This window comes from Pan paniscus, chromosome 15 (genome assembly GCF_029289425.2).
Source record: "Pan paniscus chromosome 15, NHGRI_mPanPan1-v2.0_pri, whole genome shotgun sequence".
In the NCBI taxonomy this organism is placed as follows: domain Eukaryota; kingdom Metazoa; phylum Chordata; class Mammalia; order Primates; family Hominidae; genus Pan; species Pan paniscus.
Window position 1 is genome coordinate 97,362,581 of NC_073264.2, and position 19,758 is coordinate 97,382,338.

Consider the following 19,758-nt stretch of genomic DNA (forward strand, 5'->3'; position numbering starts at 1 on the left):
CCTGGGAGTGTAAAGTGCTGCAGATAGTAAGTCTTTGAGCAAAACTGAGAAAGCCAATCTGAGCGTTGACATGGGAGAAACCTCCGCCATACATCTCCGAAGAAACGGCCGCGTGTCTCAGGGGAGTGCAAACACCCGTACCCAGGAAACAGGACAGCTTCTGCCACTGTCGCCCTTGGGAGCCCTACGTGGCATACAAAGAAATCCCAGGACTCCGCCTGCCCACCTGGCCACCCTCTGTTTACACCTTCCGCGTAAACGCCCACTGTTTACATCCAAAACTCAGACACAAAATAACCACCTCAAGAAGATAAATAATGATAAGAAATAAATGTTATGTGAGGCAAATTTATTCCCATGGGGCTTCCCAGGCCACTTTGTGGTCAGCCGGGAGGGACGTTTTTGCCGTCCCACGACTCCAACGGGCAGCCGGGCTACGCAAACATGGAAATCTTCCAAAAGCCTCGCTGGCCCCCAGGGCTCAGAGGGTGACAGAGCGGAGAGCGAAGGTGGCCGCAGCCTTCCCGGCCCCACAGCCAGCCTGGCTCCAGCTGGGCAGGAGTGCAGAGCTCAGCTGGAGGCGGAGGGGGAAGTGCCCAGGAGGCTGATGACATCACCACCCAGCCCTTGAAAGATGAGCTGTTCCCGCCGCCACTCCAGCTCTGGCTTCTGGGCTCCGAGGAGGGGTGGGGACGGTGGGGACATCAGGCTGCCCCGCAGTACCAGGGAGCGACTGAAGTGCCCATGCCGCTTGCTCCGGAGAAGGTGGGTGCCGGGCAGGGGCTGCTCCAGCCGCCTCACCTCTGCTGGGAGGACAAACTGTCCCAGCACAGAGGGAGGGAGGGCAGGCAGCGTGGAGAAGTTTCCCTGTGGTCGTGGGGAGTTGGGAAAAGTTCCCTTCCTTCCGGAGGGGAGGTCTGACAGGCGATGGGGAGAAGGGTGCCCCAGCAGGAGGAATCGCCCTGTTTGTCTGTTGTAGGTTTCTCTTCTCTGAATCAAGGTGACAGGCAGGCTTGTGTGTGTGTCCAGTGTGTGAGGGATTTCGTGATTGGATTTTCACATACTTTGGGTGGAGTAAGGCAGCGAGGTGTGGTGCAGCAGGGACGGGTGCTGGGTAGAGGCTCCAGAACCTGGCTTTTCACCCACAGCTGTGCCACTCCTTGGCCCTGTGTGACCCTGGACAAGCTACTCAACCTCTCTGAGCCTCAGTTTCTCTGTCTGCAAAGCAGCCTGCTCGCTGGCTCCCTGGGGATGGCAGGGTTAAAGCAGAAGCAGGCGGGGGGGGGGGTTTGTGAATGTTGGCTGATGCGCCTCCAGGAGGCAGGTGGTAGTGACTATCTCAGATGGGCTTAGAGACCCTCTTCCCACGGTCCTGGCTGACCAGGGCAGGGGGATAGGATGGTGCAGGGGTTCCGAGCACCGGCTTTGCATCCAGCCCAGGTTGCAGTTCCAGCTCTGCTCTCACCCTGTGGGTGACGTTTTTGGGCAAGTTATTTTGTCCCGTCTCCTGAGCTATAAAGAAGACCTGGAAGTTCCTCTTTATGCAAAGATAGAGGTAGGCTCTTGCCTGTGAAGCACCACGTGTGTCATAGGCACTAAATAAATGGCAGCCGTGGTTCGAGTTGCTGAGAGTAGGTGGTTTCCGCAGCCTGGGTGGAGGTGAACAGCAGGTGTTGCTGTTCCAGGCAGGTCAGAATGTGCCTCACTGAGTCACAGGCCGCCTGTGGCTCCCCAGCCTACAGGAAGTGGGAGCCCTGGCCTGGGTGTGGGGTGATGGGGGTCTCCCTGGCCAACCCCACCCCTAATTCCATTTCTGAGTTGGAGAAGGGCTTAGGTGGCGGGGGAACAGGTAAGCAACCCCAGAGGACATTGCAAAGAGGCCCTGCCCGAGGTTCTCTGGAGAAAAAACTGTGCTGCGTCCTTCGGGCCCTGGCAGCAGCAAGAGACATTCCACAGTTGTGAGCCCCACAAGCTTGGAGGAAGCATTTGCTGTTTCCCCTGCTTGGGGTGAGAGCAGGGGACAGCCAAGAGAAGGCGTCTTTGGATGAAAAAGAGGAAGCATGCGTGCTGTCCCCACAGGCAGGACCCCAGGCCTCATCCCAGCTCTCCCTGCAACCCTGCACTCCAAGCCTCTCACTGCACTGATGAGGAAACTGAGTCTCAGAGGGGGAACGTGACCTCAGCCAGCCCTTTGCTCAGTGTCCAGGGAAATGCCTCAATCTCTTTGGGATTCAGTCTCTTTGGGATTCCCTCCCTTGCGAACGGGGAGGTTCCCATGGTTGGGCCTGCACGATGGGTCTGAGGACTTTGAATTTGGTCGTTGCCTGCCGGTGGGACCCAACATAGAAATATTAGGTTGGTGCAAAAGTCATCTCGGTTCTTGCCATTAGAAGTAATGCCAAAAACCGCAATGACTTTTGCACCAACTGAATAGCTGCACCACGTGGTTTTTGCTAACACAGTGACTGGCTCAGTAACAAGTTTGGTGGCTCCAGAGGTAACATTAGGGCGGCCTCCTCACCTGTGCTGCTTGTGGTCAGGGAGGGGCCCACCTGGGCGCGGTGGGGGGAGACCTGCAGACTTGCCCAGTGTCATAGCCTGTTTGAGCTGCTATAAGAAATACTTTAGACTGGGTAATTTATCGAAAAACAGACATTTATTGCTCTCAGTGTTGGAGGCTGGGAAGCCCGAGATCAAGGCACTGGCAGATTGGGTGTCTGGTGAGGACCTAGTCGTCATAGATGGCACCTTCTATGCGTCCTCATATGGTGGAAGGGTGAACACGCTCTCCCAGGCCTCTTTTAAAGACCACCAATCCCATTCACAAGGAGGGGGACCTCATGATCTAATCACCCCCAGAAGCCTCACCTTTTAATATCACCACCTTGGGGTTTAAGTCTCAACAGGTGAATTTTGGAGGGACACAGGCATTTGGATCATAGCACCGGGGGACTCTGGTTTTCAGAATGAAAGTAGGGGCCTTGTCTATCCGCTCAAGCTGCCTCCTCGTCACTGAAAATGATGCCTAGCCCAACATGGATGGATCAGTGTTTGCTGAAATGCTGAATGGTTATATGAATAAATAAATATTGCTCATATAGCAGGCAATAAAAAAGCATACAGAACCTATCACTAAGTGAATGAAGCCACTCTGAAAAGGCATATGCTGTATGATTTCAACTATATGTGACATTCTGGAAAAAGGCAAAACTATGAAGACAGTAAAAAATAAAAAAATCAGTGGTTGCCAGGAATTAGGGGAGGGAGGAGAGAATGGGAGGAGCCCAGAGACTTTTAGGGCAGTGAAACTTCTGTATGACACTGTAATGGTAGAGGCATGTCATTATGCGTTTGTGCAAACCCACAGAATGTCCATCACCAAGAGTGAACCCTGATGAAAACTATGGACTTTGGGTGATGATGATGTGTCAATGCAGGTTCATCAATTACAACAAATTGACTGCTCTTGTGGGGGATGTCAGTAACGGGGGAGGCTATGTATGTGTAGGCACAGGGGATATATGGTAAGTCTCCATACTTTCTGCTCAATTTTGCTGTGAATCTAAAACTGCTCTTTAAAAAAAAAGGCACACATAGCAGATCTGCATGTTGCTTTGAGGATTCAGAAGGCACTTAGGACAATTACGGTACCTCAGGGTCATGAGTCAAACAATCAGACCTGCCAAGACTTGACACCCCAAATGCATCACTTCTGACATCCATTGGGTACAGGAATCCCCTGCCTCATGAATATCCATCTTAGTGTGCATGCCTCCAAGAATGGGGAGCTCACTACTTTGCAAGGCAGCCCGTTCCATCTCAGGAGAGTTCTACTGTTTAAAAGCTCTTCCTCCAACTGCCCCCACTGAGCAATGGGTCCACTTTCATTTCCTTGGGGTTTGTACCATTCTAGTCCTATTGCTTCTCTCTGAGCTAAATATCCACAGCTACTAAATCTGCCCCCCTTGAAAAGTGTTAAATCCTCAATTCCTCCTCTGAGCTCCTCTGGTTTTCCTGGGGACCTAAGGCTCTGCTTCCCCAAAACACCCACTTCGGGGTTGTTTTCTAGAACAAACATAAGGCATGAAGTATTTCTTTGACTCTTTCATCACAGTGGGTTCTGGAAGATTCTGAAGGCTGGAAACATATGTGCCTCCCCCCTCCCACACACATTCCAAAAAAGTCATCACAGCAGAAAGCAGGGTGGAACAAACAGCCCTCGGTTCGAATTCACTGTCACTTACTGGCCAGGAAAGTTCTCTGAGCCTCAGTTTCTTCTCCTGTACAATGGGGATCATCATTCCCCATTTTTTGAGGACCACTGGGAGGCTTACCTCTGTTTGTGCTGATGTAGTGAAAGGAGATGTCAGGCACACTCCAGGAGCTCAGGTACCAGACGGACGGTCTATGGAGGCAGGAGTGAGGGCCTGGGGCGGTCATAGAGGTTGCATTTGCTTTGCAGTAAGGCCATGGCCGCTTAAGGGTGTCCAGAAAAAAGCCTTCTCCGACATGCACATGCTCCTGTGTCCAGGCAATGAGCCTGTGGGCACTGACAGCAAGAGTCCTTCTCATGCTTCTCTTCAGGGCTCAAACTTTAGATTTACTCTGGCCTGTCCCATCCCATTCACTGCCAACCCCTCTGAGCCTCTCTGATCTGTGCCACCGGTGAAGGGCAGTGGTGGGGCACAGAGAAGTGGCCCAGCTGAGTGACATCTGGAAGTGAGCAGTGCCTGAGGGGATGTCCGTGGGGTGTTGTGACCTGTACAGTGCCAGGCTCCAGCACAGCCCCGTCGCTTCTGTGTTTCTTATCATGGTCATGAGGTCGCTTCTCCTCTTCCCTGCAGGTTTCCTAAGTGGTCACACTCCAGTGGTAGGGTGGTCTGCCGGAGAAAGACCAAAATTTGTCGTACTTTAGAATCACCTGGAGACTGGTAACCCACGCAGGTGCGGGGGTCCTGCTCTGGGGACTGTGATTTGAAGTCTGGGTACTATTCACTGAAATGACAGACTGCGGCAAGTCTCAATCAATCAAGGTTCATCGAGTTGATAAACTTCGATTGACATTTATCGAGAGTTTGAGGGTGCACCTGGGAAAAACATGAGCCACAGAAAATGTGTGTGGCCTATGCTCTCCAAAGAGTCATGAGACTTAGTATTGTAAATCAAAGAGAAACTGACTGAAGCAGGTCTCAATTATTTTTGAAGTTTATTTTGCCAAGATTAAGGATGCACCTAGGAAAGAGGGACACGAAATCACAGGAAACATCTCTGGCCCATGCTTCTTTCAAAGAAGGATCTTCGCTATTTAAAGGGAAAAAAGCAGTAGGGGAAAGAAGGAAAAATCGGGGGAAGGTGGCCAAAAGAGGCAAGCAGTTGCACCCCTTTGAGCCTTTTCATTAACTTCACTGAATGCACATTTTTCATGTGAAAGAAGCAGGTGGAGGAATCATCAATTCCGCATTCACCTGGTGCTCAGTCAATCTGCATTTTTATATAAGATAATCATAGGGCTGGGCACGGTAGCTCACACCTGTAATCCCAGCAGTTTGGGAGGCCAAGGTGGGTGGGTCACCTGAGGTCAAGAGTTCGAGACCAGCCTGTCCAACATGGTGAAACCCTGTCTCTACTAAAAATACAAAAACTAGCCAGGCATGGTGGTGCATGCCTGTAGTCCTAGCTACTTGGGAAGCTGAGGCAGGAGAATCATTTGAACCCAGGAGGCAGAGGTTGCAGGGAGCTGAGATCACACCACTGCACTCCAGCCTGGGTGACAGAGCAAGACTCTATCTCAAAATAATAATAATAATAATCATCATCATCATAGCATATAGGAAGCTGTCAGCTATGCACTCATCTCAGGTGAGCAGAGGGATGACTTTTGGTTCTATCCTTTGTCCCATACCTGTGAAGCTAAGCTGTTAATTTATATCATGAGGGTGAAATACAACAGAGCTGCTTGAAGGTAAAAGATCCCGGGGCCCACAAGGAATTTCACTGTGAGCAAAATGTGAGGGAAGTAAATAGTTATCCATTTAGACACAAAACGGGAGGCAGGTTGCATGACCCAGCTCCCAGCTGGACTTTTCCCTTTGGCTTAGTGAGTTTGGGGTCCGGGGATTTTAATTTTATTTTTCTTTCACAGTATTTACACATGTCCTTGAAGTGGAGAAAGCATGTAGGAAGAGGAGGTTAGGCAGAAGGAGGCCTGATCTCATCTTGCCTTTGTCTTGCTTTTGTGCTGTACCTGGGGAGATCAGCACCATCAGCGTAACTCTAACAGACTTGAGTGTGAGGAGCTAGGCTTGGATTGCAGACCTCAAGTTACAATTGATGTGTCCTTGTTTTGTGGTAAGATCCACATCTTGAAAGGTTTCACCCAGCAAAGAACAATTTGTGGGGGCAGTCATGGGGAGATATCCGAGGTCTTTTCCTTTCTGTGGGGGTCTGGCTAATGTCTAAGGTTGTGGGGTAACAGCTGTCATTAGGAATAAGGATGACAATGTTGGCTGACTCAGTCTCCAGGCTTAACTTTCCCTTTGGCATAAAGAGTTTGGGGGTCCCAAGATTTCTGTCTTCCTTTACAGTACTCAAGGACTTGCTAATATCTCTGGGGATTTCGGCCACACTTTGAAACAAGCTACCTTAGCAAATGGGCTGTCCTGGACCCAAAAGCCACTCTCCTCAGGCCCTTCCTCCTAGTCCCACCAGCCAAAAAACTTGGGGTCCCCAAACCTGTTCTTCACTCTCTGGCACCTGTGGTCATGTGCCTGCTGCCTCAGGAAAGGACAGAAACCCTCCCTGATCCAAGTTATTAGCAAACTGCACATCTCCACAAAAATTTAAATGGACAGATTGTTAAATGCACACAGCTCACAGCCAGCTCCCTTCAAGGTAGATTTGGGCCCAAACATTTCGGGAAGCATCAGGCTGTGCCCCGCCACCCCTACCAAACAGGAATCCTCTCAAGGGAAAAGACTGGGCCTTTCCCTCAGCCCCTAGCACCTACTCATGCTTGGCACCTGCTGTGCTCTAAGTGTGCAGGGGTCACTCCCTGACCACAGAGGGAGGCTCTCTGGGGTTCTCCCAGAGCCTCGGAGATTGCACCTTGTGCGTGCGCTGCTGCACCTGGGGTACATCACCCCCACTCTGGAGCCCGCTGGCCAGTTAGCAAAGTGAGAGGTGAGAGAAGGACCTCTTGGGTCTTCTTTGAACAGAAAGATCCAGAAAGCAATGGCTAGAACACAAAAATAGGGCAGGGGAGGCAGGAGAGGGCCTGCACACCTGCTACAGGTGTGCTCACACGTGGGCCAGGGCCTGCAGATGAGGGATCTGTGCTGATCATTTGTGATAGCCAAAAATAGTGAAAACGTGGGGGGACTCCTCAAATGAACTGTAGCTTGAGCACATTGGGGAGATGGACTGTGAAGATGATTCCTCTCTCCACCCACTTCCCTTCTCCCTCCTCCTCCCGCTCCTCCTTTTTTGGAAGCCAGGCACAGGGATTGAATCCCACCCCATTCCTCCCCTGCTGTGTGACCTAGGGCAAGGGATGTGGTCTCTGGGATCCTTCGGTTCCTTCAGCTATAAATAGTAGTAGAATTGCAAACTACCTACGAAAACTGGGAACTCCCTGCGAAGGCTGGTGCATTACAGGGCAGTCCTACTCTGAAATACTGTGAGGCTATTGAAAAGCAAGGTGGGTCAACAGATTGTTAAATGCAAAGAGGTGAGGACACAGCCGGCGGTGCATTTAGGGTGCTTCTGCAGGCGTCCTTATACATGGATATGTGCACATCTGCTCCTGAAAGCTCAGAAGATGTCTGGAAAGCAACAGGAGACACCAGTGAGCCTGGCTGTCTCTTGAGGCAACAGGCAGGGACAGAACCTGGAGGGAGACCTACCCCTCACTGTATTCTTTTTCACACTCTGAAATGTTACCATGAGGATGCATATCTCTTTGCAAAAATTTAAATATAAAAAGCAAAACAAACTTGAATAGAAATAAACTACTTGAAAATTTTAGAAAACACTGTTACATCAAAGAGACAGATCATCAAAACTGAAATTATAGATATTTGAGAAACGACTAACTATAAGAACACTGCTTACCAAACTTATGGGATGCAGCCAAAGCCATAGTCAGGGGATGAGTCATGCCTTTAAATTTTTAAATTATTAAACCAAAAACATTGCAAAAAAAAACTGTTCAATTCAATAAACTAGATAATAATGATCCAAAAAAGTAGAAGAAAGAAAAGAATTACAAAAACCAAATGACAAGTTAGAAAGATAAAAAGCATTAATGTCAGTAGGCCATCTAAGGATGGCTCTTTGAAGAGCAGACAGGAGAAGGGCAATCCCAGGAAGTGCTATGTGCTATGCAGAGAATTAGAATAAGTTGATGGCAGAGATCAGTGGGTGGCGGCTCGCTTGGGTGGTAAAGAGTAGCCTGCAGCCAAAGTTGGGCACAGTAGTGCAGTCTTCATTGGGGGAATGCCTGGGAAGCAAGATTTGCCTGGGTAGGAGTTTCCATCAGCACCCCCAGAAAGGTTTCCTTTCTACCCTGGCCCCCAGTTCTTTGATGGGTTTTGCTAATGCTCCTGTGTCTCTGAACAGCAGGCGCCTCACCTATAGAAAGGTAGGATAGCAGGAGTTAACGCCCCCTCCCCCATTCCATGGCCCCTGCCTGGGATTCTACCATCTCTGCTTCATATGCTTTATAGGAGTTCGGTCTGAGCCCACAACCCAAACAGGCTCACAGATGTGCTAGCTATTTTGCCACCAGTATTTTTTTAATAGTCAATATTTAGAAATTGGCACCAACTGGCCCGATTGTTCAACAGTCCTGCGTTAGGTTACTAGGCCAATTACTTGCTGAGTAACCCAGGGCAGGTCACTGACCTCTCCGAACCTCTCCTTTCTCACCTGTGTGATAAAGACTACTGCTGTGCCAATGCAATAGGACTGTGTATGAAAGTACCCAGACTGTGCCTAGACTCAAGAAGCTGGTTTATTCCTTCCTCCCCTAACCACTTACTGAGAGACTGCTCAGGGCTCCCCTCAGCTCAGAGATCTTTCCCCACAAGGAGCCGAGAGCCTGGTGGGAGAGACAGGCAGAGACCCAATGGTTCTAACACAGCTCTCTGAATCTGTAACCTGAAGTCCCATCCCCAGAGGACACTGGGACAGTCACACTGATGGTTTGTCCCTAAGCCTCCAGCATCAGGAGCCATGTGGCAGGATCTCCACTCTTCTTCTTCCTGGGCCTCTGTCTGGACCGACCCAAACACACACACAGACACACACACACACACACACAAGTGTACACACACAAGCTGCTTCTTTGCTGCCTGCATGTCCCCACACCAGCTTATGACACACCTACAATGTTTGATGTGTCATTGTGGGCAGGTTTCAAGTTGGAGGACCTAGACCTAGGTAAAGTAGAGGGTCTGCCTAAGTAAGGGAGGGTGCACAGTGGAGAGAAAGGGTAGGGGAGACTGCCCAGTGCCATTGACATATGCCTGAGCCCCAGGGCACCCTTGGCCCCCCAAAACGATCACAAGTATCCCCCCCGACAAACCTGCCAAGTAGGCATTGTGTCTCCACTTGACAGTTGAGGAAATGGTCCCTAGAGGTGAGACAGAGCTAGCTAGAGACTGGGCTGGCCCTGGAGCCTGGCCTGGGTCTTCCCATCGCATCCTGCCTCCCTACATAAGCAAAGGTTGAGAGGTGGGAACTCCCAAAGATGCTGAGGCAGGGCCAGGGGAGACCAGTGGGGCAGGGAGGGGACAGGAGGGGAAGGAGGAGCTGGGGCTGGAGAGATGGGTAGGAGCATGAGTCCCTTGCCTGGGCCTCCCCATGGTGGGCGGTGATCCAAAAGCCCCAGTCAGAGCCCTCTGCCCTGTGACGGGGGCACCCTGCATGTTCCCTCACTCCCTGCCCTCCAGTCCCCGCCAGTCCTCATGTTTTCCATGAGGATGAGTAGCAGCCGCAGGGACTTTCCTTGCAAGTGGCCTGGGCCGTATCTTCCGGGAGTCTGTTTGGACTGTGGTGTCTGTGGCTGAGGGGGTGGAGGTGAGGGCACCCAGGCCCATCACTTGACAGAACAATCTGTGGATTTGGGGGAAAGAGGAGGCGACTGTCATTCCTGAGAGAGGACGGGAACCAACAGGAAGGATTCCTGAGTGCCAGGGATGACCACACTGGATCCTCACAACAGCCCTCCTGCGGGGGACAATGCTCCTTATCCCACAAGCGGGGACCTGGGCTCTGACAGGAGGCCACACACTTACAGTCCCGCCCTTAGTGACCGGCAGAGCTGGGATTTGAACACCCCTGGTGAGACTCCCTCGTCCAGACCCCTTCGTTGTACAGCAGGTTTGCCTCACATGCCAGAGTCAGGGTGGCCTCAGGGCACAGCCAGGGGATGTCCCCAGATCCCAAAATGTGGTTTGAGTCCCAGTCCCTCCTCTCTCCAGCCTCCAAGCCCTCACCTATGCAATGGTGCCTTGCCCGGCTCACAGGTTATGAAAAGGGGTGAGACGAGACAGTGTCCCCTAAATACATCTGACAGCACTTTTGAATGGAAAAGAGAAAAAGAAAATACTATAAGCATCCAGATTGACTGGAGGTTGGGGAGTTGGTGGGGGCGGGGACAGGCAATCCATAAAGCAAGAAAAATCAGGCTAGGTTCAGGCTTTTCTGCAGCAGTGAATGCATCAGAGCCGCTAGGGGGGCAGCTGTAGACCTAAGAGAGTTCCTTTAAGCACAAATTGGCTGATTATCTTTTTTACGTAAATAAACCCATAATTCATTCCAAACACTTGGCTTATTTAAATATTTTTATTGCCAAAGGAATATATGTTCTTCACAGAAAACTTGGATGCCATGACAAACAGTAAAGAAAACCCAAAAGCAACCTATGATCCCATGCTCAAAGACAACCAGCGCCAGGAATAATTTGGTATTTTGCCTTCTCAACTTTTGAACTTTGTTGTATATACAATTTGGTTACCCAGCTTTTTGTTCCCCTAACATGTTATCAGAAATATTCTCTCATTTTTGGTGAACTCTTAGAAGCATCCTTTTCTCATGTCTGCTTGACATTTGTTGAATGGATATAAGATCATGTATTTAACCAACTGCCTGGTCCTAAACATTTAGGTTGTTTCCTGTGACCCTTCTTCTGCATGATGAGGAACATCTCTGTGCATAAAGCTTTTCCTGTCCTTTTGATTATTTTCAAAAATGCCAAACAAAAAAAAGAAATGGGAGGGGGTTGAAGGTTCTGGGTTTTCTTCACTGAATTATCCAAATATTAAATGATCTAGAGACAGGTTTGGGAGCCACTAAACCCTCTCCTCCTGTCTGACCCTATTCAGAGAAGACATTGGAAGCTGCCATCTGCTTTCCTCTCACAGTCTGTAAGTGGCTCATTAAATACTTACAAACTAGATTATTTTTATGTTGTCTTGGCTACAGGAGTTTCTGCAGGAATCAGAAACAAGAAGAAAAGGCAGGTCCTTGGAGACAGAGGAGCTGGCATCTTATCAGATGCAATTTCTTATTAATAGTCATCCCTAACATTGATTCGGCATCTACTAATAATCAATCCCGTCTTACAGATAAGGAAACTGAGTAGCAATAATCTATCCCATCTTACAGATAAGGAAACTGAGACTCAGAGAGGTTAAGGGCACTGCAGTAAGCGCAGACACAGAGCTATGACTCCCGTTCTCCCTGTGTCAGCCCCTGCGCAGTGCGAGTAGGAGGTGAGCCACTGTTGCGTGCCCTCTGCCAGACACAGGCCTGCAGGTCAGACTCACAGGGGCCAAGCAGAGCATCTGGGAGGATTTTGTTTCTGGCTCCAAAAATGAAATACCAAGGAAAGTAGGCAAGCTCATGCATGTCAGAATCCTCAATCTCAGCTCAGGAAGTAGGAATTTTCCACCTTTGTTAGCAGCAGAGATGACAAACCCCAGGGCCCTACATATAGCCTGTGCCTTAGTCAGGGTCTGCAAAGGCCTCACTGCCCCGGGCCAGGTTGCAAGACCCCTCCTACCAACTGAGCTACAAATCACAGTTCCTGGAGGGTGGGCCTTTATATAACAGGGAACAGAACTCTTCTGTACCTCCCACCTCCTCGCAAGAAGTAGGCCAGGCATGGTAGCTCATGCCTGTAAATGAAGCATTTTGGTAGACCAAGGTAGGAGGGTCACTTGAGGCCAGGAGTTCGAGACAAGCCTGGGCAAGATCCCATCTTTAAAAAAAAATTTAAAAATTAGTGAGCTGTGGTGGCAGGAGCTGTGGTCCCAGCTGCTTGGGAGGATGAGGTGGGAGGATCGCTTGAACCCGGGGGGTAGAGGCTATGGTGAGTTATAATTGTACCACTGCACTCCAGCCTGGGCAACAGAGCAAGACCCTGTTTCAACAAAAGAAAAATAAGAGAGAAGAGGAAGAAAGGAGGAGGAGAAGAGGAAGAAGAAGGAGGAGGAGGAGGGAGGAGGAGGAGGGAGGAGGAGGAGGAGGAGGAAGGAGGAGGAGGAAGGAGGAGGAGAAAGGAGGAGGAGGAAGAAGGAGGAGGAGGAGGAAGGAGGAGGAGGAGGAAGGAGGAGGAGGAGGAAGGAGGAGGAGGAAGGAGGAGGAGGAGGAAGGAGGAGGAGGAGGAAGGAGGAGGAGGAGGAAGGAGGAGGAGGAAGGAGGAGGAGGAAGGAGGAGGAGGAAGGAGGAGGAGGAAGGAGGAGGAGGAGGAAGGAGGAGGAGGAGGAAGGAGGAGGAGGAAGGAGGAGGAGGAGGAAGGAGGAGGAGGAGGAAAGAGGAGGAAGGAGGAGGAGGAAGGAGGAGGAGGAGGAAGGAGGAGGAGGAGGAAGGAGGAGGAGGAAGGAGGAGGAGGAAGGAGGACGAGGAGGAGGAGGAGGAGGAGGAAAGAGGAGGAGGAGGAGGAGGAAGGAGGAGGAGGAGGAAAGAGGAGGAGGAGGAGGAAGGAGGAGGAGGAGGAGGAAGGAGGAGGAGGAGGAAGGAGGAGGAGGAAGGAGGAGGAGAACAAGAAGGAGGAGGAGGAGGAGGAAGGAGGAGGAGGAAGGAGGAGGAGGAGGAAGGAGGAGGAGGAGGAAGGAGGACGAGGAGGAGGAGGAAAGAGGAGGAGGAGGAGGAAGGAGGAGGAGGAAGGAGGAGGAGGAGGAGGAAAGAGGAGGAAGGAGGAGGAGGAAGGAGGAGGAGGAGGAAGGAGGAGGAGGAGGAAGGAGGAGGAGGAGGAAGGAGGAGGAAGGAGGAGGAGGAGGAAGGAGGAGGAGGAAGGAGGAGGAGGAAGGAGGAGGAGGAAGGAGGAGGAGGAGGAAGGAGGAGGAGGAGGAAAGAGGAGGAGGAGGAGGAAGGAGGAGGAGGAGGAGGAAGGAGGAGGAGGAGGAGGAAGGAGGAGGAGGAGGAAGGAGGAGGAGGAGGAAGGAGGAGGAGGAAGGAGGACGAGGAGGAGGAGGAGGAAAGAGGAGGAGGAGGAGGAAGGAGGAGGAGGAGGAAGGAGGAGGAGGAAGGAGGAGGAGGAGGAGGAAGGAGGAGGAGAACAAGAAGGAGGAGGAGGAGGAGGAAGGAGGAGGAGGAGGAAGGAGGACGAGGAGGAAGGAGGACGAGGAGGAGGAGGAAAGAGGAGGAGGAGGAGGAAGGAGGAGGAGGAGGAAAGAGGAGGAGGAGGAGGAAGGAGGAGGAGAACAAGAAGGAGGAGGAGGAGGAAGGAGGAGGAGGAAGGAGGAGGAGGAGGAGGAAAGAGGAGGAAGGAGGAGGAGGAGGAAGGAGGAGGAGGAGGAAGGAGGAGGAGGAGGAGGAAGGAGGAGGAGAACAAGAAGGAGGAGGAGGAGGAAGGAGGAGGAGGAGGAAGGAGGAGGAGGAGGAAGGAGGACGAGGAGGAGGAGGAAGGAGGAGGAGGAGAAAGGAGGACGAGGAGGAGGAGGAAAGAGGAGGAGGAGGAGGAAGGAGAAGGAGGAGGAAAGAGGAGGAGGAGGAGGAAGGAGGAGGAGAACAAGAAGGAGGAGGAGGAGGAAGGAGGAGGAGGAGGAGGAAAGAGGAGGAAGGAGGAGGAGGAAGGAGGAGGAGGAGGAAGGAGGAGGAGGAGGAGGAAGGAGGAGGAGAACAAGAAGGAGGAGGAGGAGGAGGAAGGAGGAGGAGGAGGAAGGAGGAGGAGGAGGAAGGAGGAGGAGGAGGAAGGAGGACGAGGAGGAGGAGGAAAGAGGAGGAGGAGGAGGAAGGAGGAGGAGGAGGAAAGAGGAGGAGGAGGAGGAAGGAGGAGGAGAACAAGAAGGAGGAGGAGGAGGAAGGAGGAGGAGGAAGGAGGAGGAGGAGGAGGAAAGAGGAGGAAGGAGGAGGAGGAAGGAGGAGGAGGAGGAAGGAGGAGGAGGAGGAAGGAGGAGGAGGAGGAAGGAGGAGGAGGAGGAGGAAGGAGGACGAGGAGGAGGAGGAGGAAAGAGGAGGAGGAGGAGGAAGGAGGAGGAGGAGGAAAGAGGAGGAGGAGGAGGAAGGAGGAGGAGGAGGAGGAAGGAGGAGGAGGAGGAAGGAGGAGGAGGAGGAGGAAGGAGGAGGAGAACAAGAAGGAGGAGGAGGAGGAAGGAGGAGGAGGAGGAAGGAGGAGGAGGAAGGAGGAGAAGAAGAAGAAGGAGGAGGAGGAGGAGATCCTACAGCACTGTTTGGAGGATTATGGGAAAATTAGGCCCACACATCTGATATACAATCGGCACATCCTACAAATGTAAAATATGTGTCTTGAACCAGAAAGCCCAAGGAGTGAGGGGCTGTGGCATTGAGTGGGGTAGCTATACATAGCCCTAGGGCTTAAATCTATAGAATTTAAGTAATCCTGGTCCAAATTCACCAGAAACATTGCCTAGACTTTACTTGAATACCTTTAGTGACAGGGAACTAACTACTACCAAAGGCAACTAACTCAGCTCAGCAAACATTCAGTGATAGCTGCGCTTCCCCAGGACCAGAGATTCAGATAAGCAAACACCCTGTTCTGTGCTCAAGGGACTGATGGTGTGTGACAATCGAGATAGTGTGAAGAAAAAGGACAGCATATGTGTGTCTCTGTGCATGCATGTGCAAACACTGACACTGCAGTATGTATTCAAAGGAAGCCACTACAATGGTGAGGCCCACCTGGCACCAGAATGAACAGATTTAAGAAAGCTAGTCACCGCAGACGGTCACAGCTGGAAGGATTTTACAAAATAATCTATCTTATCATCCTCCTTTGCCCTAGAGATGGGGAAACTGAGGCCCAAAGAGTGAAAGCCACCTGCTCAAAGGCATATTGTTGAGTCTAATAATAAAAATAACAATAGCAATAGCAACACTGAAGGCAGCTGTCCCAGATGGACGCTGGCTCCATGCCAGCCCCTGGGCTAGGCATCTGGTGGCACTACCTCATTTCACTGCCATAACAACTGGGTCCCCCATCTTGCAGATGAGGAAGCCCAGGTTCAGAGAGGTGAAGTGGGGGGCTGGGGGTCTATCCCAGACCTTGTTGTCACCTCCTCACTCTCCCAGTAGCACCAGCCAGAGCACCTGTCTTGGGAGGCCCGAGGCAGGGACAGGCTATGCATCCAGGAAGCCCCCAGGCTCTAAGGAGGCGGCCCTATAACTGCTGGATGACCAAAAATCAGGCAGCGATCCCTAAGTCCCTTCTGAGCCCCAGGCTCCAGGCTCCTCCAACCAGGTCTGCCTTACGCTTTTGACCACAATCAACCCGGCTCTTTCTCGGTTCTTTTCATCTCTCTGGTGGTTTTGTATGCAGAGTCACCCAGGTCCCCACTTACGAGCCTGTGAGATGGGATAAATCACTTCCCTTTGCTGAGCCTCAGTTCCTTCACCTGTAAATGGGCATAACAAGTTCCTCCAGGACAATCGTGAGGCTCAGGGAAAGGACTGTCGTGCAAACCCACCATGGCATTAGCTGTCAAGTGCAGTGCCCGCTGCCACTAAGGAATGAGTGCCACTCTGGGATTGTGGAAAGTGCAGAGGGGCAGGGTTGAGATGCTCGTGCATAACTTTGGACAGGTCACCTCCCTCTCAGAGGTTTAGTTTCCTTACTTGTTAAGCTTGGACTAAAAATATCTAAATGGTGAGATTTTTCCAACTTCTTTGGCTCTAGCATGTCTGTGGTCCTCGATGGTTTACAAAGCGCTTTTGCACTTGAGACCCCTAAGTGCTAATTCTACCACATCCCCATCCACTTCATAGTGGGATGACCTTAGCCAAGTCTCTTCACCTAAACTTCCGTAAGCCCCTCGCTGGAATTTGAGCCTGTTTTGCTTTTTTAAAGTGAGGGCAATGCTACTGGCCCCACCCATCTTACAGGACAAAGGAAGCCCAAGGACATGAGAGCGTTCTGAGCTGCATCCCAGGCCCTGCTCTGCCACTGACTCGCTGAGGCTGGGTTTCCCCATCTGCAAAATAAGGACATAAAAACCCATCTAGAGCTGGGCATGGTGTCTCATGCCTGTAATCCCAGCACTTTGGGAGTCCAAGGCAGGCAGATCACTTGAGGTCAAGAGTTCGAGACCAGCCTGGCCAACATGGTGAAACCCCATCTCTACTAAAAATACAAAATATTCACCAGGTATGGTAGCTCATGCCTGTAATCCCAGCTACTAGGAAGGCTGAGGCAGGAGAATTGCTTGAACCCAGGGGATGGAGGTTGCAGTGAGCCAAGATCACGCCACTGCACTCCAGTCTGGGTGACAGAGTGAGACCCCATTTCAAAACAAACAAACAAACAAACCAAAACAGAAAAAACCCATCTAGAGTGTTGTGGGGATTAAATGAGTTAATATCTGTGAAGTGCTTTGAACAGAGCTGGCACGGCCGGGCACGGTGGCTCACGCCTATAATCACAGCGCTTTGGGAGGCCGAGGCAGGGATCACTTGAGCCTAGGAGTTCAAGACCAGCCTGATCAACATGGCAAGACCCTGTCTCTACTAAAAATACAAAAATTAGCAGGGCGTGGTAGCATGCTCCTGTAATCCCAGCTACTCAGAAGGCTGAGGCAGGAGAATCGCTTGAACCCAGGAGGCGGAAGATGCAGTGAGCCAAGATTGCGCCATTGCACTCCAGCCTCGGTGACAGAGCGAGACTCTGCCTCAAAAAACAAGAACCAAAAACCCCTTAAGAGAAATGGGGTTTTCTCTTATGAGAAAAATAAATATCCCCGGTGTTTCCTCTGACTTGCCCAGGGCTGCACAGCTCACAGGGGAGGGGTGGGGACCGGGACCTGGCACTTGGGCTCCTGCTGCTCTGCCCTATGACCTTGGGGACTTCTGGAGAAGGGTGGGCTTCTCTGGGCTGACAGAGGAGACAGAGGCGATGGTGTGCTGGTAAATGGTTAACAACGGGCTCTCTGGAAAAAAATGCCCTAACTGTAGCAAAAAAAAAAGAGACTAGAACGGGCACATTGCAGATGATATAGGCATTTGCTGTCAATATCAGCATCAGCATCATTACTTGTCCTTTCAACAAATATTTCCTGAGCCCCTGTCATAGGCCAGGCCCAGTGCTAAGAGGTGGGGACACAGTGGAGGGAAGACAGAAAGTTAAGTGTGCTGTTTCCATAAAGTGTGCTGACAGCCATATAGGAGCACTGGGGCTGGGGTGTCTCTATGGTGCCTGGGAGGGTCTCCTAGAGAAGGTGACATCAAGCAGGTTCTGAAGGATGAGTAGGAGTTGGAAGGAGTTGGAAGAGCTCCTGCCCTTTATGGAGCAGGAGAGGGAGGTGGTCCAGGGAACTTTCTGGCCGACCAGGCCTAGAGCCAATTGCAGTGAGCCATTGTGACATTGGACTTGAAATTGGTCACTGCGAGAGTGTTTATACCATAGAAATTTGCAAATGCTACAGTTAGGGCATTTTTTTCCCGAGAGCCCGTTGTTAACCACTTACCAGCACACCATTGCCTCTGTCTCCTCTGTCAGCCCAGGGAAGCGCACCCTTGTCCAGAAGTCCCCAAGGGCATAGGGCAGAGCAGCAGGAGCCCAAGTACCAGGTCCCAGCCCCCACCCCTCCCCTGAGAGTTGTGTGGTCCTGGGCAAGTCAGAGGAAATGCCGGGGGTATTTATTTTTAAAAGTGTCTATCAGGACTCTACACTATGCCAGGGGTCTCAAAGGTGAAAGAGGCATGAGTTTGTCCCTCAAGCAGCTCAGGAGGAGGTTTCCTAGGCACGAGCTTATCCACACCATGACACATAGACCCTGAAGTGTTTTAAATCAATTACAAAAAGCAAAAATACAAGGAAGCTGACAGATCTTTACTTTGGGAGAAGTGGAGGCTTGGGAACAAATGAGATCATCAAGGTCTTTTTGTCCGTTTTCTAAGGAGTTGGGGTCATTGGCTGAGATCCTGCAGATCTGGAGGTACCAACATGAGACGCCGAGGGCCACCTCCTCTGCCCCTCCCTCCCCACCCCCTTTAAGGCCCTCTCTGGAATCCATCCCTTTTCCTCCATCTCCCCAGACCTGGCTGAGGCCTCCATCGTGCCTCTGGTCTGGTGCCTCAGCCCCCTCGCTTCCTGCTTCCAGATTTTGCCAACTGCCCCCCACCTTTGACCATGTCCAGGCATCCTGGCACAAAAGCCAAGATGAGATCTATACTTGAGAGCGTATATGAGAGGGATGCAACTGAGGCTACCTGGAGTGCATGGACACAGCCATGGCCTCAGGTCATCATCTCCCCCATGAAGCCTCCCACACCTCCTGTCCCCATCTTGGGCACACTTCCCACCACCTGGGAGACCCCTGAGGACAGGCACCATCTGTCCTTCACCACTATATCCCCCTATAAAGAGAGATAATGCAGTGAGGTGCCGGGGTTCAAATCCCAACTCCACCCATCACCAGCTGTGTGACTCTGGACAAGTCACCTCACTGCTCTATTCCTCCAATTTTTATAAAATTGGGATAGTACCAGTGCCTGCATCTAAAATGGGTGTGGATTACATGAATTGTTTCATGGAAAGTGCTTAGAACATTGCTTGGCATTCATAGTAAGCCTCCAAAAACTGAAGCTATTATTATTCCCTGGTTGCTGGCCCAGAGTAAGCACTCATAAATTTGTTGAATGAATGCAATGTAAACAGGGAAATGCTCTGTAAATGCTGGTGCAAGCTCGTCAGCTTCGTTGTCGTCATCAGCATTGTCCTGATGCTATTCATGGTGGGTGTCCTGTCTGGAGCCCTGCTGGCTGTAGACCACCAATGTGGGCACAGTCCTAGCCCCTCGCTCAAGTAGGGTACGTGAGGACTCAGGAGACGTCAACAGACATTCACAATATTTACACTGGGACCTTGGGACCAGTGTGGTTGAGTAGACACCCGGAGGACAGAGTTCTGAGTTTATTTGGGAGGGGTTGCCGGGGAGAGTCAGCTGTCTGGAAAGGCTTCCTGGAGGAGGAAGATTTGCTAGAGGTGCTTGAGTGGTTGGTGCAAGGGGGCTTGTGGGGAACCAGAGCGTCCTGGTGTTCAGAGCAGCAAGGAAGAGGCTGGGTAAGGACAAAGGACATTGGGAGAGACAGAAAGCCTGACTCTAGAAAGAAGGGGCCAAGGTCACTGGAGAGGAGAGAGAGGAAGGATTAAGGACGATTGAGTGGGTCATAGGGGTTGAGGGCTCTGTGTAGCGAAAACAGTTTCCCACTCAATCCTTTCGATGCCACTGTGATTAAATGTGTGGGTTTATTTCCTCAGAAATTGTCTTACAATTCCATTCAATTCTGACATTATCT

General features: G+C 51.3%; 2 protein-coding genes across 5 annotated transcripts in view; both read left to right on the forward strand.

Moving 5' to 3' along the window:
• The first annotated feature begins 633 nt into the window (after window positions 1-633).
• The window catches only part of BDKRB2 (bradykinin receptor B2), a 40,960-nt gene continuing 21,835 nt past the window's right edge, over window positions 634-19,758 (forward strand). For 2 of the 4 annotated variants that reach the window (XR_004666301.3, XM_008958283.6), the window contains exon 1: window positions 634-765. The gene's annotated coding sequence lies outside the window, so the exon portion shown is untranslated. The remainder of the gene's footprint in view (window positions 766-19,758) is intronic. The other 2 variants (XR_010109780.1, XM_034938081.3) reach the window with 1 other exon arrangement.
• LOC117975890 (cyclin-dependent kinases regulatory subunit 1-like) overlaps window positions 667-19,758 on the forward strand; it is a 33,880-nt gene continuing 14,788 nt past the window's right edge. Inside the window, exon 1 of the mRNA XM_034938082.3 lies at window positions 667-765. The gene's annotated coding sequence lies outside the window, so the exon portion shown is untranslated. The remainder of the gene's footprint in view (window positions 766-19,758) is intronic.